Consider the following 20,723-nt stretch of genomic DNA (forward strand, 5'->3'; position numbering starts at 1 on the left):
AAAGCTTGGCTGTGTGAACTCGATGCCATCGCTGTTCTCAGAGACTTCTTCCCTTTCCTCCCGTGGCGTGCGTTCACGAGGCGCACTGGCCAACGTCGTTTTCTTTGGCATTGCAGCTAAGTCGCAGTTCTTTCTTACTGCAAAGCGCCGGCGACAGCGGAGATCGTGTATTATCCTTCTGTCCAGCAGTAGGGGGTCGTATTCAGACACGATCATCCAGACAAAAGGCAGTAAAATGAGCCACCGGAGTCGTAATCAGCCATCGGTAGATGGCAATATAACGTCCGAATATGTTTTCTAGCTGAATAAAGTTGTTCCATCCATTCATGTCTGACGACTGTGCAATAAAGAATGCACCTGGACGCGGGAAAGGATGCAGTAAAATGGAGATATATGCCTAAGCAGAGTAAAAGTGCCAACTGCTTTCGCAAAGAAAATTCATGGGAAATTTCCAGCATTCATTGACTTGATTTCCTTGCAGGGTTAAAGCTGGGTGAAAACTAGGATATAACTTCTAAAATGCGATTCCTGAATCGGTTGACATATAACTGCCCGGATAAAGTTTACACTACGTTTAAAATTACTCCTCCATTTTTGCAAGTGCCCGGAAAATACTTTTTGAAAAACATTGCAAATTTCCCAGTACTACAGTAAAAGTAACTTCAGACATTTATTCCGTCAAACATTACACGCCCAGAATGCCCGCCTGGTGTCACTATATATAGTCGACGCTGTTCTCCTTCCACACCAAATCATGCCTAGCTAGGTGGTGAAGAAACGCGTGGGAAATGGGGTGTAGGGAACTGACCTGCCTATTGAGCAGCCGGGCAGTAGAAATGGCATTGGGGTAGGTGCGCATAGGTAGGATTGACAGTTGGCAGAAGAGAAGCCTCCGGCAAAGTGATAAATGAGAGAACGGGTAAAGGTGCTTATCTCGACGGAGCTGGAGGTGCACTTCCTGAATAGCGCAGCGCAGCTGCAGTCTTCAACCGTCCTCCAATGGTTTCGGAAAAGCTCTGATGTGTAGAGCGCTCTTCTGACTGATTGAAGGGAAGGGGGAATAGCGCGCTCTTGTATCTGGCTGAGTGGGGCTTGGAGGAGCTGGGTGCTTCGAAGGAGCGCGGAGGAGGGCAAATAAAACAAGGCGTTTTTTGCTGCAATAATCGCAAGGAGAGAGTATGTCCGGAGGGTGGAGGCACGGTCGCTCAATGGCCGTGTTCCAAGTATGGGTCGCTGGTGTGAGTTTGAGGTGCTGGGAGGATGCGGATGGTACAGGGTGTAGCCGTAGGAAAATCTAGAAGCTGCAAAAGAGGCGTTAGTGTAGGCAACTCACTGTGTAGCGAAGACCGAGAAATTATGCTGCGCGGTGTGTACGACGAGCGGCACAGAAGGGGGAATATTGAACGAGAGAGGAAAGATGCGAGGCAACTTGTACGTGATGGGTATACGTAATTGAGAGGGGAATGGGACGAATTCCAGCTTGAGCCAGAAACCAGTGACATCGACCGGTAAGAAAACCCGAGCAAGCTTTGATTCACGAAGAAGATTGATAAGCGAGCAGAGAGGAAGAAAAACGTTCATGACGAAGAGCTTAGTGGTAGAGGTGTTGGCAGGGAGCTTTACAACATTGCTGCATAGGCCAACTTTGGTGATCGCAAGGACGTTTAGATTAGTGTGGTTTAAATGAACGTGCAGTACAAAGTACAGGAACTTGTCCAGGGCGACTTCATGGGCAAGCCGCCAAGTATAAGTCTAACGGACTCCTGAACAAAGAGGCACCACAGGCTGCCCAGTGCGCGGTAAGCGGCTGCAGCTGCGTGGTGGGATTGAACGTTCTTCACAGCATGCAAACAAAACAACCTCGCATTTGATAAGGGCGGGAATAGCAATACCTCAGATATCATCATCATCATCACCATCATCAGCCTGACTATACCTACCGCAGAGCGAAGGCCTCTCCCATATTTCTCCAATTAACCCGGTTCTGTGCTAGCTGCCTCAGATATGGAGGTACTTAAAAGGGTTATGGGCACGCTGGATACAGAGAGTGTGGTTTAGAAGGACTATTTGAGATTTCTCCTGAGCAGGAGAGAGACGAGCTGTTGTGACAAATGCGTCGGGGAGGTACAGGCCACATTGCAAAGCAACTTATACGTGACCGGGAAATCGAAATGAACACCGAAGAGTGATGTCTTCGGCGTAAAATATTGTTACTCGGTGGCATGACAAGCGATGAAACACGGCGACACAACAGAAATAGTAGGACTTGATGACAATACGATGAGATATGCTTTAGAGGTCAGCGGGCCTGGCGCGAGTGCTTCGCCCCGTGCCGTTTCCCGCTTCATCGTCTTCGTAGCAATAGGTAGTGATAGTCAGAAATGGGGGCTAGTTGGGAGACGAGAAGGGCAATAGCAAGATTTAACAAGGTAGGGGAAAGGATGACACCTTGAGAACTGCCCCAGGCGAACGAGCTGGGGGTAAGACAAACGGGTGCCTTCTCTGAAGTGAGTCACTCGGTTAGGAAGGAACGTATTCCAATCAGGCATGCACGACCGTGATGATCGACTAAAAGCTCTCGGCATGGAGTGGCGCATGCGTTAGTCATCGCATTGCTTTTGCCGTAGGCTTTGAGCAAGAGTTGAAAAACAAGAGAATTTTTCCATTTCAGTTTTGGCGAGCGGAATCGATGAAACGCCGTACGCAACAGTCGCGTTCTACTTTAGTTACATGCCTACCGTGTCAAGCTTTCTTTCTCAAATTCGCTACTTGTATTGAATATTTTAAGGTGATTATTTCAGAACAATGGAGGTTCACGAGAGTCTTGTAAATGAAATAGCAACAAATACGAGCGGCAGAAAGGTTTCAGCCCGAAGACGCGCAAATAGCAATGGCTTAAAGGTTGCTTTGACGATTATTGTCGCTTCATTTTCTACGCTATCAGAAAACGGGCATGCAAAGGCCACCTGGGCACTACTCATCGTTTATGTTAAAGCATACCAAAAAGTGATATTTTGAACACAATGAGTAAAATTTACATGTTACAAAAAACCACTTGATTTAGTCGACACACAACATGTCGAGCAGAAAGTAAACGCAGCCCAAACATGGAAGCGTGGTTCTTCCCTTCATGGACTTCCTAAGCCTTCTTTGAAGACGTGCGCATAAGGGTAAGTGTGGCAACGTCTCAGTAAGTGCCAATGCTCTGAAGTCAATGCACCGCTAGGTAGCTTGCGTAGGGGCTGAGCACTGATATCAATATCGGGCAGGCGGCGCGATGTGACAAGGCGGTTCAGCGGCCGCCCACACAGGCTGCAAATCCCCATGACTGGCCTGGCATATAAAACATTTTGAAAGAATGGTCCTCGCCACGCATGCTTCAATCACGCGCCAACTATTTTGCAGAAAAATTTCAGCTTTGTTTAGTTCTTGTTGGGAAGCGAATCTCTTTAAAACACCACAACACGACTGCTAAAGCGAAAAAGGCGACAGGCATAAATTAAAGTCAAGAAAAATCCCGGTCCTTTCTTTTCCTTCGTACTCCGTCTTTCAAACGTTTTTAACCATGCGAAAAACACTATCGTCACCAGTCGAAGGATACTCGCTTAGAAGTGAAAGAAGAATTGCGGCCATGGACGAAGCTAACGAAAATGAATTGGGCGCGAAGCTTTCTTCCTCCCCTGGGAGCAAACCTGCGCCAAACTACTCGTCACCACAGCTGCAGGAAAAAAAAAACGCAGTCAGTGAAAAAGAGTACGTTTGCCCCTCTAGACAAGGCTACACCTGACCGTAGTCGGGACCATATCGTTCCAACCACTCTGCGTCTGGTTCCTGTGTTGGACGAGGGCTGGAGGTCGCCGCGCGGCAGCCAAGGCGAGCACTACCTCTTGGATGACCGCCCCTTAATGGGAACGATCGATGTGTCGTCGCAAGGTGGGCGGTTTTTCTTGCATCGAAGAATGAATTTGTGTGAAACCCGCAATACCATTTCATCATTATATAAAAGGAGGAGGAAACAACTTTATTTAACGCATTACATTAAGCGTTAAGAATGTCCTGGGCCAGGGTCACCAAGGCCAACTGATCTTGCAGCTGGTCAGAGGCTAACCAAGCCCGCCATGTTGGGGGAGGAGGGTGTGGAAAGTGAGGAGATTGGAGGGCGACAGGGCATGAAAAGATGCAATGCTCCAAGTTTGCATAGTGTTCTGGGCAATTTGGGCATGCAGGGGAATGTATGATTCTGTATAGAAAAGATCGGGCAGGAGTAAGCAGTGTATTTAGTTGTATGCGTCTAAGAATGCGGATTTGCGTGGTAGTGAGAGATTTATCAGGAAGAGGAAGTGTACGGAGAGTTTCTCTAATGTTGTCGCAGTGAACGTTGATTTCTTTTTTGTAGTGAAGAGTAGTGTCCCACGTTGGTGGATAAGGCCAGGGAATCCCAGGCGCCCGGTGTTGAAGTTTGCAGGCGAGGCGATGCACTACCTCATTGCCTGGGATTCCAGCGTGACCAGGAATCCACCTCAGTGTTACAGTGTGGGGACGTAGTTTGGTAAGAGCTCTGTGTAGATCATCGTGTAGTTCTTCAGAAATGCGACCCGTGTGAATGGCGCGTATAGCTTGTATTGAATGAGTGTATATGGTATATCCTGAAGGGTTAGGGGGTGCTTGTGCGAGGTCTTGAATACTGGTAACTATTGGTAGGGTCTCGAGAGTCGCTGTAGGAGGAGGATCTATGTAAGGACCGAGGGTATGCGTCACTACATCGCTACAGCTCTGAATTGAGTAAGCAGCCGCTCCGACGTTAGTTCGTGGTGCATCTGTGTAGATGATCGTGGAATCTGTTGGGTGAACATGGTTGGAAACGCGAGCGGAACGTCTGCCAGTGTTAGTGTCGGGTGCAACGTTTTTTGGAATGGGGATTATTCTGAGGTTATCCGGGAGCGAAGAAGGAAGGGTAATTATAGGGAGGTCTATAGGTTTGAGTGCAACCTGCTGTAGTATCCAATGTCCTTGTTTGGTGCTAGAAAGACGTCGCGATGTTGTTGTATGAGGTCTCCCAGGGGCAAGAACAGCCCCGTAGAGTATAGGCGCTCCGTGGACGTATGTACAGGGACGTTAAGGGCGGCCTTGTACAATATGTGAAGCGCAACCTCTATCTGATGTCTTTGGCGACAAGTTAGTGTAAGGTAAGGAGTCGTATATAAAATTTTGCTAAGTGCTAATGCGTGGACAAGCTGCCTAACTTGACCCTCGCGTAGCCCGGCGTGCTTATTGACTATGCGGCGAACTAGATGCGTAAGCTGATTGCAAACTTTAACGGTTGTAGATACATTGGCCTGATTGGTTGACTCATGGATATGAAGTCCGAGGATCCGGCAGGATGATACACGAGGGATGGGGTGACCTGCCATTGTGAGATTGATCAGCTGGTTATGTTGGCGTTAATAGCGAGTTTTTGCAATCAGCAGCAATTCGGATCTTTCAGGTGCGGGAGATAGCCCTACTTTATCAAGGTAACTAACGACTGCATCGATACCTTGCTGTAGGGTCTCCTCTACTGCTCCAGGAGACCCAGAAGTGCACCAAAGAGTAAGGTCGTCTGCATAGAATGTGTGTTTTAGATTTGGGATAGACACTAAAGTACGAGATAGGGGAGCCATTGCAAGGTTAAAAAGGGAGGGTGACAGAATAGCGCCCTGGGGAGTACCACGTGTGAGGGGGAAAGGATCAGATATCGAATCGGGGAGACGGAACTTGGCCGTACGGTCGCGGAGGAATGCTGTGAGGTAGCCATACATCTTTGGACCACAGCCAGTAGAGGCAAGGATCGAGGATCGTGGGCAAGGTTATCAAAAGCTTTTCGCACATCAAGGGCCACTATGGCTTGGATCTGGGAAGTGGGCGGAGGGTCAAATTCGTGCATGAGGAGAAAAAAATAGGTCCTGAGTAGACACACCTTTTCGGAAGCCAATTTGTTGAGGGGGAAAGAAATCTATGGATTCAAGATGAGTCTCGAGCCGATTGAGCACCATCCGCTCCATGGTTTTTCCCAGGCATGATGTTAAAGAAACTGGGCGAAGGTTTTGAAGCGCAGGTTTTTTGCCTGGCTTTGGAAGTAGAGTTATAAGTGATTGTTTCCAAGATGCTGGGAGTGTGCTTTCTTCCCAATGTAAGTTTATAATGCTCAGAAAATGTTCTTTGTCCTTGTCAGAGAGATTTCGAATGAGTGAGTATGTAATCTGGTCTTCACCTGGGACTGACTTCCGCTTTAGCTGTTCTAGCGCCCAGTCGAGATCCCAGAGGGTAAACGGCTGATCGAGTTCTACATTGGAAGCACCAGTGTACGGAGTATAAAGGCTGGGTAGGGGAGGAGGATTGTAGAGATCGCGGAGTTGGGCTGTTAAGGCATCCGCGCCCAGTTGAGAATAGTGCTTCTCGAGAGTGGGAACAGGCGCCGGTTGAGGCCCGAGTAGTTCTCTGAGTAAATGCCAGGTTCTTTTTTGATTTAGTGTGCCGTTAATGGTGTTACAAATTTTGTTCCATTGATTGGTGTCAAGTGTAACGCAGTGTTCGTTAACCTGTCGCGTCAATTCGGTGACTCGGTCGGAGAGGCGAGCATTGTTGGGTTGAGTGCGAAGAGTGCGCAAGAGTCGTTTCCGCCTCTTCCAGATGCGTATAAGGTAAGGGTCCGGATTATTTGACGGGGCTGAAATGGAACTCTCCTGCGTAGCTTGTTTCTGAGCATGTTTGAGTGCTTTTGTCCAGCTCTGAAGACTGCCAGTACTATGAGAGGTGTCGCGTATAGTGCGAAAGGTATTCCAGTTTGTGTGGGAAATTTTACGTTTACGCGGACGTTAATAATGTAATGGTCGCTGAGCAATTTTTCATCTGTAACTTGCCAGGTGACCTCTCGCAGTCCGCGGCCCACTGTGAGGTCTGGCATGGTGGATTGTTGGTTCCTGTAACCTTCCCGGGTAATGGAGTTTGGGGTGTTATAAACAGTTAATTGAGCTCCGTTTAATGCGTCGTTGAGTATACTGCCAGGTCGGAAGGTATGTGGGTAACCCCAGATAAAGTGCGGGGCATTAAAATCCCCACCTATCAAGAAGTCGGAGTCTCGAAACAATCTTGAAGTAAAGTGCATTAGCGGTTTGAAAAGCGTGTACTCTGTAGGAGGGTTATAAAAATTTAGAATGGATAAAGGGCGAGAGAAGTGATCAGAATACAGTGTAAATGCAATAAGGTGACGTTCAAGACGTCTGGGGACTTCAATGGCCTCAAATCGGATGTCCCGACGAATATAAGTGCTCACTAATGGGGCACAGTCGCTGTCATGCGGTGCATGCAGGGCACAGTAGCCTGGAATACCTTTAAGAGCACGCGATTCTTGAATGAGAATGACGTGGGGCTGCGAGGGTAAAGTCAGGAGCCATTGGATAAAGAGTGTTCGATTGGTACGCAGGTTTCTGCTATTCCACTGTACAATGTGTATGTGATTGTTCCCTGCCATTCTTAAGCTACGTTAGCGCGCTTCTCGGGAGGGGCAGAAGAGGATGCAGCAGTTGCTTCAGGGGATGTAGATGGACGGGGCCGTTTAAGAGAATGGTTTAGGAAATCCATGCGTTCGTCATCCTGCAGGAGATTGCTAAGGAGGGTATGCATGAGTTCGAATGCTTGGCGAATGGCGGAAATTTCTTCTGCAAGGTACCAGATAATAGGGTAATTTCGATCTTTTATATGGCGCATATAATTCTCAGATGTGATAACTGGTGTGGAATCGGAAGATGTATAAGAGAAAGGTTTGGGAGGGGAAATGGGAAGTGGCGGGCTCGGCTTACCCGGTGGTGGGAGCGTAGCTGGCTTGAGAAGCGGACGTGGGGCAGCTGGCAGTTCTTGAACTTCTTGATGCCAGACATTGGTCCGGGGGGTGGTGCCGTCTCTTGATTTGCATGTGACAGAGGGGGGAAGTCCTCGCGAGTCGGAGGATGATGGGGTGGCGTATTCTTCTTGCCAGGGTGACCAGACATTTTCTGTCGCGTAGTCAATAGTCGCTTTGTAGTGGGACGCTGGGAATTAGATGGCTTTTTCTGTTCTTGGACAGAAAGTTCCAGCTGTTCCCTGAGACTCTTCCTTCGGTCATATGCAGCCTTGTGGCTCTTTTGGTCTTGTTGTTTCTGTACAGGGCAGGTGTGGTCAAAAGTTGGGTGGGTTCCACCGCAGTGGAAGCAATAGGCGGAGCAACGATGTGGTTCATCTTGTTGGCTGAGCTGGGCTGAGCAGGTGGGGCAGCGTTGATATGTCGAAGGTGAGGGCAGTTCAGCAGCCGGTGACCATATTCACGGCACCTGCTGCACTTCAAAGCATTTGGTCTTTCAGGCTTGCATCTGTACAAGACGCGGCGGAACAGAATTTGTCGAGGTACATGGGTGCCTTCAAAAGTTATTAATACAGACTCAGTCTGTCCCATCATACGAGCGGACAGGATCGTCGCATGCCACGATTCAAGGCTTTCTAAAAGTTCGGCTTCTGAAAGACCTTTCTCGATTCCATGAATTACGCCCCGGCACGATGCCACCGGGGCCGTCATGTAAGATTGGATGCTATGAGTTTTGGCTCGGATGGATAACGAGGAAAGTGCTGCTACCTTTCGGGCGGTCAATTCGTTGGTGGTCTTCAGAAGGATGACATTCTGGTGGTATTTGATTTGTAGAGTCAGAGCCTGTCGCTCATGTGGCGCCAAGTCTGCTGCTGAGGAAATTTCTTGAAAAATTGCGTAGGGTTTAACCTGGGAGATATTGAGCGTACTTGGTGCCCTGATTACGACAGTTTTCAGTGTTGAGAAATGTGTCGCCGGAATCTTTTGTTTGCCTTTCCTCTTTGGGGTAATCCAGTCAGACGCATCTAAATCTTCAGAGGTATGAGCGCGTTCTTCTCTGGCGTCTGAGGCATTGGCGCGTGCTTCGGCAGCGTGGGCACGTGTTTCTCCAGGAAATTCATCGACGGCACGTGGCGGCGGCAGTGCCGTTGCCATGGTAACACAATCGAGATCCGTGGCAAGGCTTAGCGAGCCTCGGGCATCATCGGAACCTATATATGGTCGGTTCTTAGCCAAAAAGCTTTCAAATTCAGCACATTATATAAAATAATGTAGCTCTGTTAAAGAATACATTCTTGCACTTCAACATCTAACACAAGGAGATGCGGCAAGGCATAAGCCCGAAGTGGGTAAAAATCTTTAATTATATATAAGATCATTGAAGAAATCGCGTGACCATAAATGAAATTTCTTTTTCTAGTAATTAATTTGCTGACCTAGAATTCCTCTGCAGGACGGGAGGGAAAGGCACCATAGAAAAGTGACAACATCAAGAGTAGGCGGTCATTACCAGTCTGTCAACAAAGCACACTCAAGCCCGATAAGTGGACAACACTGGATTTTATTCATATGGGCAATAACGTTCCTTACGCGTTCAAAGTTCTTATACATAGGCTCCATTAGGTGGATCCCTTGCAGTGTTTTGCTGTGCAAGTTTCTTTTATAACCCTCCCCATGGATGCAGCATGAAAATAAAAACCACCACAATAGACAGTTTATTGACTTCACTTGCTCGTTAGCTTAAGCGCTACAATAGTTTCCCCTAGAAGTGAATCCAAGTTATTCTGCTTCCTAAAGTGGGTCATTAAAGCACTGGTCGGCATCATCTCGCTCCCCTAGGGTCGAGCAAACTCCGTTCCACCTACAAGAGGGATGAATATGTGTTGTTTCTTGGGCAGTAAAGTAGCAATAGTAGTAGCAGTAACACACACACACACACACACAAATATTGTCTCATCATCGCTGTCCAATTGCGGTCATAATGTTGAAAATAACACTGAGTAATGACTAACTATTGAGAACACGATTGTCGCAAAGAATAACTAAATGCTGAGTATATCACTTAACCATCACCTCTCATACTGTTCAGTAATAGCCAGTTTGCTTACAAATAAAGTAGTTCCACTAAATCTATCACAGTCCATAGTCCATCTTTCCAGAACATACAAAGGGCAAATTATCAACCAATAGGAGAGTAAATAGATGGGAAGGCAACCTAGATATGAAAAAGAGAGGGGGTAAAGATGTACAAGGCAAATGAAAAGAGATTTTATCGCTGTCTTCAAACACCTTTATAGCTCTCATGTACACTCCTCCCTCACCCGTTTTTCTTTTTTTTTTCGTTTTGTTGTTCTTTTAATTTCTTTTTTTTTTCCCTTTTTTATTTTAAACTCGCTGTGCTTTTGGCGGTGCTGGATGGGCAATGTTATTTTTACTGCTTCTTCAATTTCCCACGTTAACTTCAGTCCGGCGATATTCATTGCGCCATTTTATTGAGAATGAGGACTGCCTCGACCCATAAAATGGGGTAAATTTATGGCAAAAAATTTCTGGAATCTATTAAATATAATATGGTTGCCAGTTCCATGACACGTGCAACGCGATATGAATTTTGTATTAGTAGATGCAGATGTGATTTCATTCGTCCTAGAACAAAAATAAGGGTCGGGATGTATACAGAGAGAGAGAGAGAGAGAGAGAAAGCACTTTATTTGCACCCGTCAGCGAGCATGGCTGATCGGGTGAGAAAATTATGCGCTGGCGGTCAAGGGGTTTAAATCAGAAAGCACGAATATACTGGATAGCAAGACGAGTGAAAGGAAAACAAATGACCTTAGCTGCTATTCAGCTCTCGTCTGCGATTCTCTCATCTGGACTGGCCGACTTTTTTCTTGCGTCGTGAGAAATTATCACTATCCATGAAGCAGCAGGATTTAGCTAGAGACCCTTGGACAGGTCCCGGTTGTCGCACGATAAGGCAAACTCACTGTAGCCGGGGGTGTCCACTGGATATGGTTCTGTGCGCTTACTACCAGTTTAGGGGAGAAGCTACAGCTGACAAAAGCGAATCAAGAAGAAATGATTATGCTAGCAATCAAGTCATGCATGAAAAATAATGACCTTAAAGGGAAACTGCATCGGTTTTAGGCTTCGACGAGTTTCTATGGGCCGAATATATTGTAGCCTGCAGTTTTAGCATGCAAAATGTATTGGGATTATCTTTTGAAACAGCGGTGCAATTAGCAATTAAAACTACGACGACTATCACCCTTCTCCGCACCGCACATCAAAGGGTGCACATGGGTATAACACGGGGATATAACTTGCACAAAATCGAGCAAGCTCTAAAGAACGGTGGTAGCCTTAAAGGGGTGAATGGGTAATTAGGCATAGGCAGAAATCAGATGTATGCACTAGAGGACAAGACGGGCAATGTCATCCCAAATGTGGACAGGATAGTCAAAGAAGCCGAGGAGTTCTATACTAATCTATAGTAGCCGAAGTAGTCAGGACAATAACGAGATCGGCAATAATAAAGAGCAGTGAAACGTTCCGCCAGTGACGAAGGATGAGGTTAAAGAAGCTTTAGAAACTATGAAAAGGGGAAAGTAGCTGGGGAATAACAGGTAACTGCATACTTCTTGAAAGACAGGGAAGATATCGTGCTAGGAAAACTGACCACCCTGTATACGCAATAACTGATGTCATCGACGATGCCGGAATCATGGAAGAATGATAACATTATCTTAATTCATAAGAAAGTGTATGCTAAGGACTTTAAAAATTTCAGGCCAATCAGCTTACTATCCGTTACGTACAAGGTATTTACTAAGGTAATCACCAATAGAATCCGGACAACCTTAGACTTCATTTAGTGCCTGCACAGCAATCATTGCTCTGCGTAAAGAAAGTAACGAAATTTCCATAAAGAAAGGGGTTAGGCAAGGAGACAAGATTTCCCCAGTAGTGTTCACAGCTTGCTTAGAGGAAGTATTCCGAGACTTGAAATGGGAGGAGTTAGGGATAAGGGTGGATGGAGAACACCTCAGTAATATGCGATTCGCTGATGGCATTGTCTAGCTAAGTAACTCAGGGGATGAACTGCAAAGAATAATTGATAGCCTAGACAGAAAAAGCAGAAAGGTGGGCCTAAAAATCAATATGCAGAAGACTAAGATAATGCTTAGCAGCCTAGGGAAGGAATAGCAGTTTGCAATAGATAGAGGAGCACTGGAAGTCGTAGATGAATATTGTTATAAGTGTAGCCGACGCTGTCGCCAGACGATGAAGATGTTATGGACGCTCCTGACTTTTAAGGGAGCCTCTTCGTTCGGGAATGCCCCGTAACAATATGTCTACTTAGGATACATAGTAACTGCAGATCCGGATCATGAAATAGAAATAACTTGGACAATAAGATTGGGATGGAGTGCACATAGCAAGCACTCGCAGGTTATGACTAGCAGATCACCGGTATTGTTCAGGAGGAAAGTATATCATCATCATCATCATCATCAGCCTGATTATACCCACTGCAGGGCGAAGGCCTCTCCCATATTTCTCCACTTAACCCGGTTCTGTGCTAGCTGCATCCACTTGACCCCTGCGAACTTCTTAATCTCATCCGCCCACCTAACTTTCTGCCGCCCCCTGCTACGCTTTCCTTCCCTTGGAATCCAGTTTGTTACCCTCAGCGACCATCGGTTATCCTCTCTTCGCACTACATGTCCTGCCCATGTCCATTTCTTCTTAATTTCCACTAGAATGTCGGTAACTTGAGTTATTTCTCTGACCCACTCTGCACGCTTCCTATCTCTTAATGTTACCCCTACCATTTTTCGTTCCATAGCCCTCTGGGTTGTCCTCAACTTAAGTAGAACTCCCTTGGTTAGCCTCCACGTTTCAGCCCCATAGGTGAGTACAGGCAAGATGCAACTGTTGTATACTTTCCTCTTGAGCGATACCGGTAAGCTGCTAGTCATAATCTGCGAGTGCTTGCCAAATGCGCTCCATCCCAATCTTATTCTTCTTGTTATTTCCTTTTCATGGTCCGGATCTCCGGTTACTACCTGTCCTAAGTAGACCTATTCGCCTACTACTTCCAGTATTTCGCTACCTAATGTAAACTGCTGTTCCTTCCCGAGGCTGTTGAACATTACCTTAGTCTTCTGCATATTGATTTTCAAGCCTACCTTTCTACTTTTTCTGTCTAGGTCATCAATCATTATTTGCAGTTCATCCCCCGAGTTGCTTAGCAAGGCAATGTCATCAGCAAATCGCAGATTACTGAGGTATTCTCCATCTACCCTTATCCCTAACTGCTCCCATTCCAAGTCTCTGAATACTTCCTCTAAACAAGCTGTGAATAGTACTGGGGAGATTGTGTCTCCTTGCCTAACACCTTTCTTTATGGGAATTTTGTTACTCTCTTTATGCAGAACTATGGTTGCTGTGCAGCCACTATATATATCTTCCAGCACTTTCACGTACGGCTCGTCTACCCCTTGATTTCGCAATGCCTGCATCACCGCCGAGGTTTCAACTGAGTCAAATGCTTTTTCGTAATCAATGAATGCTATGTATAAGGGCTGGTTATATTCCGAGCATTTTTCTATCACCTGATTGATGGTATGGATATGATCGATAGTAGAGTACCGTTTCCGAAACCCTGCTTGATCCTTTGCTTGATTGCAGTCTAAGGTTGTCCTGATTCTATTAGCGATTACCTTATTAAATACCTTATACGTAACAGACAGTAAGCTGATTGGTCTGTAATTTTTAAGGTCCTTAGGAAAGTATAAACCAGTTGCATGTTACCTGTACCCACCTATGGGGCTGAAACGTGGAGGCTAACCAGAGGGTTCTACTTAAGTTGAGGTCAACACAGAGGGCTATGAAGCGCAAAACGTTAGGCGTAACGTTAGAAAAGGGGAAGCGTGCAGAGTTGATCAGGCAGATAACTCGTGTTAATGACATTCTAGTGGAAATCACGAAGAAATAGACATGGTCAGGGCATGTAGTGCGAAGAGATGGCAACTGATGGTCGCTTAGGGTAACAATTTGGATTCCAAGGGAAGAAAAGCGTACCAGACAGTTAGGTGGGCGGATGAGGTAGAACTTCGCAGGGGTCAAGTTGGTGCAGCTAGCACAGGACCGGGATAATTTGAGAAATGTGGGAGAGGCCTTCGCCTCGCAGTGGGTATGTACAGCAGAAGATGATGACATCGACGGATAGGGGGTGCATGATGGCGTCACTGAGATTACCAGTACATTCCCGACATAGAAAGGTTTGGTTTGAAGATGTAAAAACAACGCCACCGAAAGCAAGCCATGGAGACATTGCTAGATGGCATTAAATACCCCGCTGTATCGCTGTATGTGGGCGAAGGCAACGAAAATAAGAAATAATACCCTCCGTGACGTCATTACCGAACTTCTCCGAAGTCCTTCAGTGTTGTGAGCAGAAGCTCAAAATTTAATCGTCGATTACGTCATTCGTTAAAAATGCCTTGCATGATTTACCTACAGCCTATACAGATTTAAATCGTTGAATATGGCAGCACTCTTGAAAAGTGATACATATGCCCTTTAACATTGCGGATAGCTGCAACACTCGCAAAACAGAGATTATATAAGCGATAGACTAGCTCGTAAACATGTTCACGTAATTTGCCGAGCTTCGAGACGTAAATGGTAGATGTCAAGCGTGGCTGCATATAGTGATCTAAACGTGAAGTGGGAACACTCGGGTCCTTTTGGGCCGAGCTCGAGGTTCTACGACCCCGCCAGACTGTGTTGTGCCTTAAAAAAATAATTTTGACTTTAAGGGCTGTGGATAAAATTATATTGCCAAGTAGAAGTAACCAAATAAGTTTTATTTCATTGCTAAAATTAAGGCAAGAATGGGTGCAAAATATAGTAGCCATGGCTAGGAGGCACGTGGTGTGGCCGATTCAAAGGGTTGTTATCTGTGTGTATAGTTACAAAATTGCAACTACAAGCAGCGGGCTTATCTCGAAAGATGGCTTCTTTTTTTCAGCCCGTCGGCTCGTGTTCAGCTTCTGGGAAACACTATAGCGAGCTTGCTTGAAACGATGCATGATAGGTAATCCGCCACGTTGTTGTCGTTGGCGGCAGACGACGCAGTGGGGCACTGCCACATAGCCTCGTCTACACGGTCGCGTAATCCGCGCAAACGAGACTGACGGACTGCCACACAGCCTCGTCTACATGGTCGCGTAATCCGCGCAAACGAGGCTGACGCTATCGGACAGGCTGACTGCGGCTTATTCACGATTCCAAAAATACGTCTACACGAGCACGAGAAGGCAAAGGATCTCTTTAAGGCCGGTTCACACTACGCGAAAACAACAGCGGCGTGGACAAAACATGTCCGCCCGTCAAGCCGGAGACTTGTTTCCGATGACACTTGTTTCCAAGCAGCTTGTCACGCTGCACAAGCAGCTGAGAAACAAGGCAGGTTGCCGGGGTGTTACGTCGGTGTGACAGACTTGGGCAACGAAAACTAAATGCAAACCGCGGTCATCGGCAGTGTTTGACTTGTTCGCGGGCCGACCGAAAATCCCGGCGACGACACACCACCCCCGCCACTTAACCATGATTGATCGTTTTTTAATGGTTTTCGTGCTGGCAAACAGCACTTGAAAAAAAAAAAAAGCTCCCCTTCATCGCTTTGTTCTCTCCCGAGGTACGGCGCCTTGAATACAGTCGGGCAGTGGGCCACAATTGAAACCAGCTGTGGTGTAGCCGCCCTGGTTCTCTTCTTATCTCCGGCCCTTTCGTGTGCGGAAGACCCCTTACGCTATATAGAGAGGCAGCATAGGAGCCTCGCCGAAGTTTTTTCAGTGTGACAAGGAGTTCGCCAAGGATTCCTGCAGACCTTTCCGTTCCGTGTAGCCGGAAGACAAAGGCGTACTTCCGGACAGTTCCTGTTGAATCAGTGTGACAGAGTAGCTGACATTACGCGAACACGCTGTCGCCAGACAGAGTCGACCAAATGTTTCCGCAGTGTGAACAGGCCTTTAGCGACGCCAACGCGAATGACTCGCATCGGCCAACACGCGGAGATCGAAGCCAATCCAGGAAAGTATGAGTACTCGCCAGGGAAGTCAGGAATGTCGGCGATGTCGACGGGCGGCCACAGATCCAGACACATAGTGCAGTCAGTCGTCCGCGCATGAACATGTACGCGCCGTACTGCTTTGCGATTTCTTCATATCGCGCCCAATTTTTCAGGCCCAGCGTCGACGTATACGTTCCTCAAGGATCTGCCGACATCTTGCACGCACGAACAGCCGCATGTTTGCTCGGTGGACCGTCGAAAACAAGGCACTCGATCAATTCAGCCATGGCTGATTAGTCAGCATACATCGCTTCATGCAAGCTCCCTATAGGGGGTATTCACTGACGCGCTGTGCGCGGTGCATTGTGGGTAATTGAGGCGCAGTCGGCCATTTTTGTGTCCACGGAATGAACAGGGCGAACGTACGTATCAAAGACTGCCGTGCGGTTCTACAAGCAGTGGCATCCGCAACTATATGTTGTTTATTGAGCTATCGTAGACTGTAATATAGACGCGTGCACAGTGTAAACAACGGAAGCTGAAGAGCTGCGAGTACGACTTCGGCATTTTGAGGTTCCGGAAGTACACACGAACAACTCCACTCGAACGAGACACCTCACCGAGATGCGACGTCACGTATGGCTGGCACGGCTCAACCGCACAAGTATCATGGAATATGAGAAATGTATGTCAAAATGGGCTGGACTGGAATCTTCCGGATGTGCCCTAGCAGCCAGCTCTTGTCACTATATTCGTGCACGACTGTTCTTCACGCACTCGGAAGACACATTCCCGGTAAAAGAGCAGCGCGGTATCGCTTCCAGTCATGCGCATGCATGCAGCGCGCCGCCAACACCTCTTCGTCGTGTTTTGCTGCAATAAAATCCTTCAAAGAGGGCTCGCTAAACTTTGTGTTTGCCGTACTTGCCTCATTCGTTCAGAAGCCAAATGTTGGCGTCGTCTGTGCATGTCGGCTGCTAATCAAAGCAGACCGCATGCAGATTCGGCGAAGGAACGTAGGCGGGCAGAGTTGTTTTGCAGAAGGTTTGAAAAACTTTATAAACTTACTTATCTCTAATAACAAATCAAGTTTAGCTTGGCCAAACCTGCACTGTATTTCAAGAGTTTTGTTGCAAAAAGTTATTTCGAGCCCGCAAGGCAACGAGGCGGCGCCACCGGTGTCATCGCTGTGGCCTGTGGCAGCGGTTTCTTTTGCTTCCTTACCGCCACAGACGATCCAAACATCCGACTTCTTCTGATCGATTGAGGCAAGTACACCAAACAAGTTTTGTATAAAAGATACTGACTACCAAACGCCATTTCTATGCAGAATATCAGCTACAAAAACTCAGCGGTTTAGTTGGTATAAACGTTGGACAGCAGGCACGTAATTGCACAAAGAGCGAGTTCGTCTGCTTCAACCGCGGCTCTTAACCCAGCCGCTTGTAACGTAGTTGCGTTCTTCGAGTGGCCAGTAGGCTTGCGATTGGTTTCTTCTGACGAAGCTCGTCCGTAGGATAAGGAATTCATGAATTCGCACATATTTATGCGTATGCACAGGCCGACGCTTACCGTGCAGTTGCGCATATCGACTGCACACGGGTCGGTACCAAAGTTTTGTTTCGTACAGGTCTCTGTCCGCATCGCGCATACTTTGCCGATAGATCGAGCTGTCACTCATGATACCGATTGAGTTTTTATAACAATGGTGCTGGAATGAGGCAGAGTGACAAAGCAAACGGATGCGCGGGAACAGCTAAGCTAACCGCCGCCCCGAACTAGTACTAGTCAGAACAGGACACAAAGATGGCGTTGGCTGCACACTGACGTCAGCTGTGACGTCATGTGAATACCCCCTATAGGATACACGAATGCCTTCATTTCCCTACAGCAAATATTATTCGCCAAACATCACTGTGACTATGACGAATAGTGCATTCGTGTGGTAGCAAGTGTAACATTAGTTTCCGTCTGCACAGCACTGGGATTTTTCTTTATTGTCGCCGTCTAAGCGACGGGCTGTTTCAAGCGAGCGAAAATGAGCATGTGTCGTCGCCCTGCGCGCAGATGAGCGACCACGGCCCCAGCCGTCGGCGTACCTGACCTTCGTGCAGGGCTGTGCTGTCGCTGCCACCATGTGCCTAATCATTCTGGCGTTCGGCGCGGTCGTGGCAGGTGTGTCGAGAAAAAAGAGCCATCACGCCATGCTGTACATCGAGGTTCGCCGCGTCACAGAGCAAACCGAGCCCACTTCGACGCGCCTCCGCGAGTACGCTCTTAACGAGGAGGGCGACGAGACGTCCGAGCACACGCTCCGCAAGCAGTCGACCTCCGCCGTTGGTGCCAACTGCTCAGGGCTCTGCGTTACGGTCCTTACCGATGATGACGCGACAACGGAGGCCGAAAGGGAGGAGGATTATATCACGTCGACGTAACCCAATTCTGCGTAGAGGTGATGGGGGAGAGCGAGACTTTGTTCTTGCTGCTGCCATCTGTCATCGCCTGAAGATGCGCAGCGTAATTTACAGAATAAAAGAATTGAAGGGGCACAAATTCTCCTTGCGAATCCTTCGCGTAAATGGTCCTATTGCTACCCGCCCGATTAGTAGTGGTCTATCTTTTCATCTTTATTATACAGTCATGTGTGAGAAACCACCCGACAGAAACACCTTGGTTAATCGAGCTCTACAATCGTGCCTTCGTGATATAGGGGTAGCGCGTCTTAGAATGCAAGGGTCCTGTAATAATAATAATAATAATAATTGGTTCACAAGAAGGAAAAGGGGCTGTATCTGTCTCACTTGTTTCTGTGGACACCTGACCGCGACGTAAGGGAAGGAAGGAACGTGAGAATGAATGTGGAAAGAGAGAAAGAGGAGCCGTAGTGGATGGCTACCGATTAATTTCAACTCCCTGGGGATCGTTAACTAGTACTCCCCTGATGGAGCTTGATGGTCGCCGCTTGCGGTGGGGGCTTGCCTGCCCCCAAATTTTTATCTGTTGTAGGCCGTCATTGCACCCGCCATCGCTTCGGTGGTGGACGACGGCTGTTGTTGCAGCGCGCGTCTTTCTCTCTCTTTTCTTTCTTCTCTATTTTCTCTTCTTTCTGCACGAGGCTGCGGAGGTGGCTCAGCTACAGAACCAGTAGCAGGCCCGTGCATTTTCTTTTCCTTCTTCCTACAGCCACAACAACGGTGACATCGCACAGCACATGGACGCCTCTTCGTTCCCACTCCATCGAAGCGCAGCCGCCACGGTCGGCATCGATTTTGATCTTGCCTACTCATCCGAAAGCAGAGGCTCGAGCTGGCAGGTCCTGCCATATCAGCCATGTCACATGGTCACGTGACGTCACTCAACCCTACGTCAGGCTATGCCAGCACCTAAAAACCACCTGCCGGAGCCGTGCCCGTGATTTTTAGGTGAAAACGCCGACGCCCAATTTCGTGTGTAACGAGGCCAGATATAACGCCTAAAAAGGCTCAACTTTCTTGGCGATCGCAATGATCCACTGGCATTCCTGCAGCACCCACGTCAGCGCCGACCATTCAACCATCCATTTCACGCGTGATGCTTCCATTTAACAGAAACCCGCAAGACAAATTGCGCGCAAACGCTCGCGTATAATTTTAAAGAATCTTGGCAAAGCAAAATGTTTCGGTGTTTCGGTGTTTTCTTTGTATGTACGAATCCCTGCGTAGTGCAAAGTCCTGACCTATCTTAATGAGCAAGTATCATAGTGTTCATTTATTGCTCATGGATCAGCGGACACTCCCAAACGCATATTGTTTGTTTCAAAGATGCAAAATAACGAAAATGTTGCAGGCGGCATGAAACAGAACTACCGAATAGCAACCAAATACATGGAAATACAATGGTAATCGCAAGCAGACATCGGACCAACCACATGCCCGAAGTGTTCCACACCAGCTGCAGAAGTGGATGTTCGCCACCTGCTATGGACTTGCGCAGGGACAAGGGCATCAAGGACCCAGATTCTGCGCGAAGTGGGATTAACCACAACAAGGGAAAAGGACTTTTCTAAATGGCTCACCGACAACGCTAAGAGCAGGAGCCTGCTCCGGTTCCTCACGGAAAACCATTTACATGAGTTTCAATAATATATGCCTTATGGCAAGCTTGCGTACAAAAAAAAATACATATCTTGATCAGAGCAGCTAGAAAGAAGACTCAGGATGTAAGGAGCCGCTGCAGATTTTAGCCTGCTATCGCACAATACACTGTCATCGACGAAAAGGTCGAGGCAACATCTCCTTGACGTCCCCCTAATTGACTGCCTTAATTAACTACTTTAGTCTTTGGTACTTTCAAATTGCCCGCCAATCCCTTCCTATGCCCTTTTTTGGCTCTACTACAGGTTGCGTGACGCCACATTCTTGACGTCATCTTAACTGACTGATACCATGCATGGACTGATAGATGCGACGACTTGGAACAAGGCATGAGCCTATTCAAGACGTGAAACTACCTGAGACATCGACTAAATCCGAACAAATCGAAAATGCAGGCAAACATCAATCAAATCCAGGCTAGGCACGTGTTCGAAGGGACAGATGACCAGCTAATTGACAAATTATTCGAGATATACATTGACCAAATAGAAGCCGAGACATTACCAAAATATACAACCCAAAATTGATCTAGATGCTCCCATCACAGAAGCCGAGGTTCGAGCCTAGATAATCGGCCTGAGAACGAGATCGGCTCCGGTACCCGATAGAATCACAAACACGATCCTCAGAA

Source organism: Amblyomma maculatum, chromosome 3 (genome assembly GCF_055883805.1).
Source record: "Amblyomma maculatum isolate TAMU_Amacu chromosome 3, ASM5588380v1, whole genome shotgun sequence".
NCBI classification, from domain to species: Eukaryota; Metazoa; Arthropoda; class Arachnida; order Ixodida; family Ixodidae; genus Amblyomma; species Amblyomma maculatum.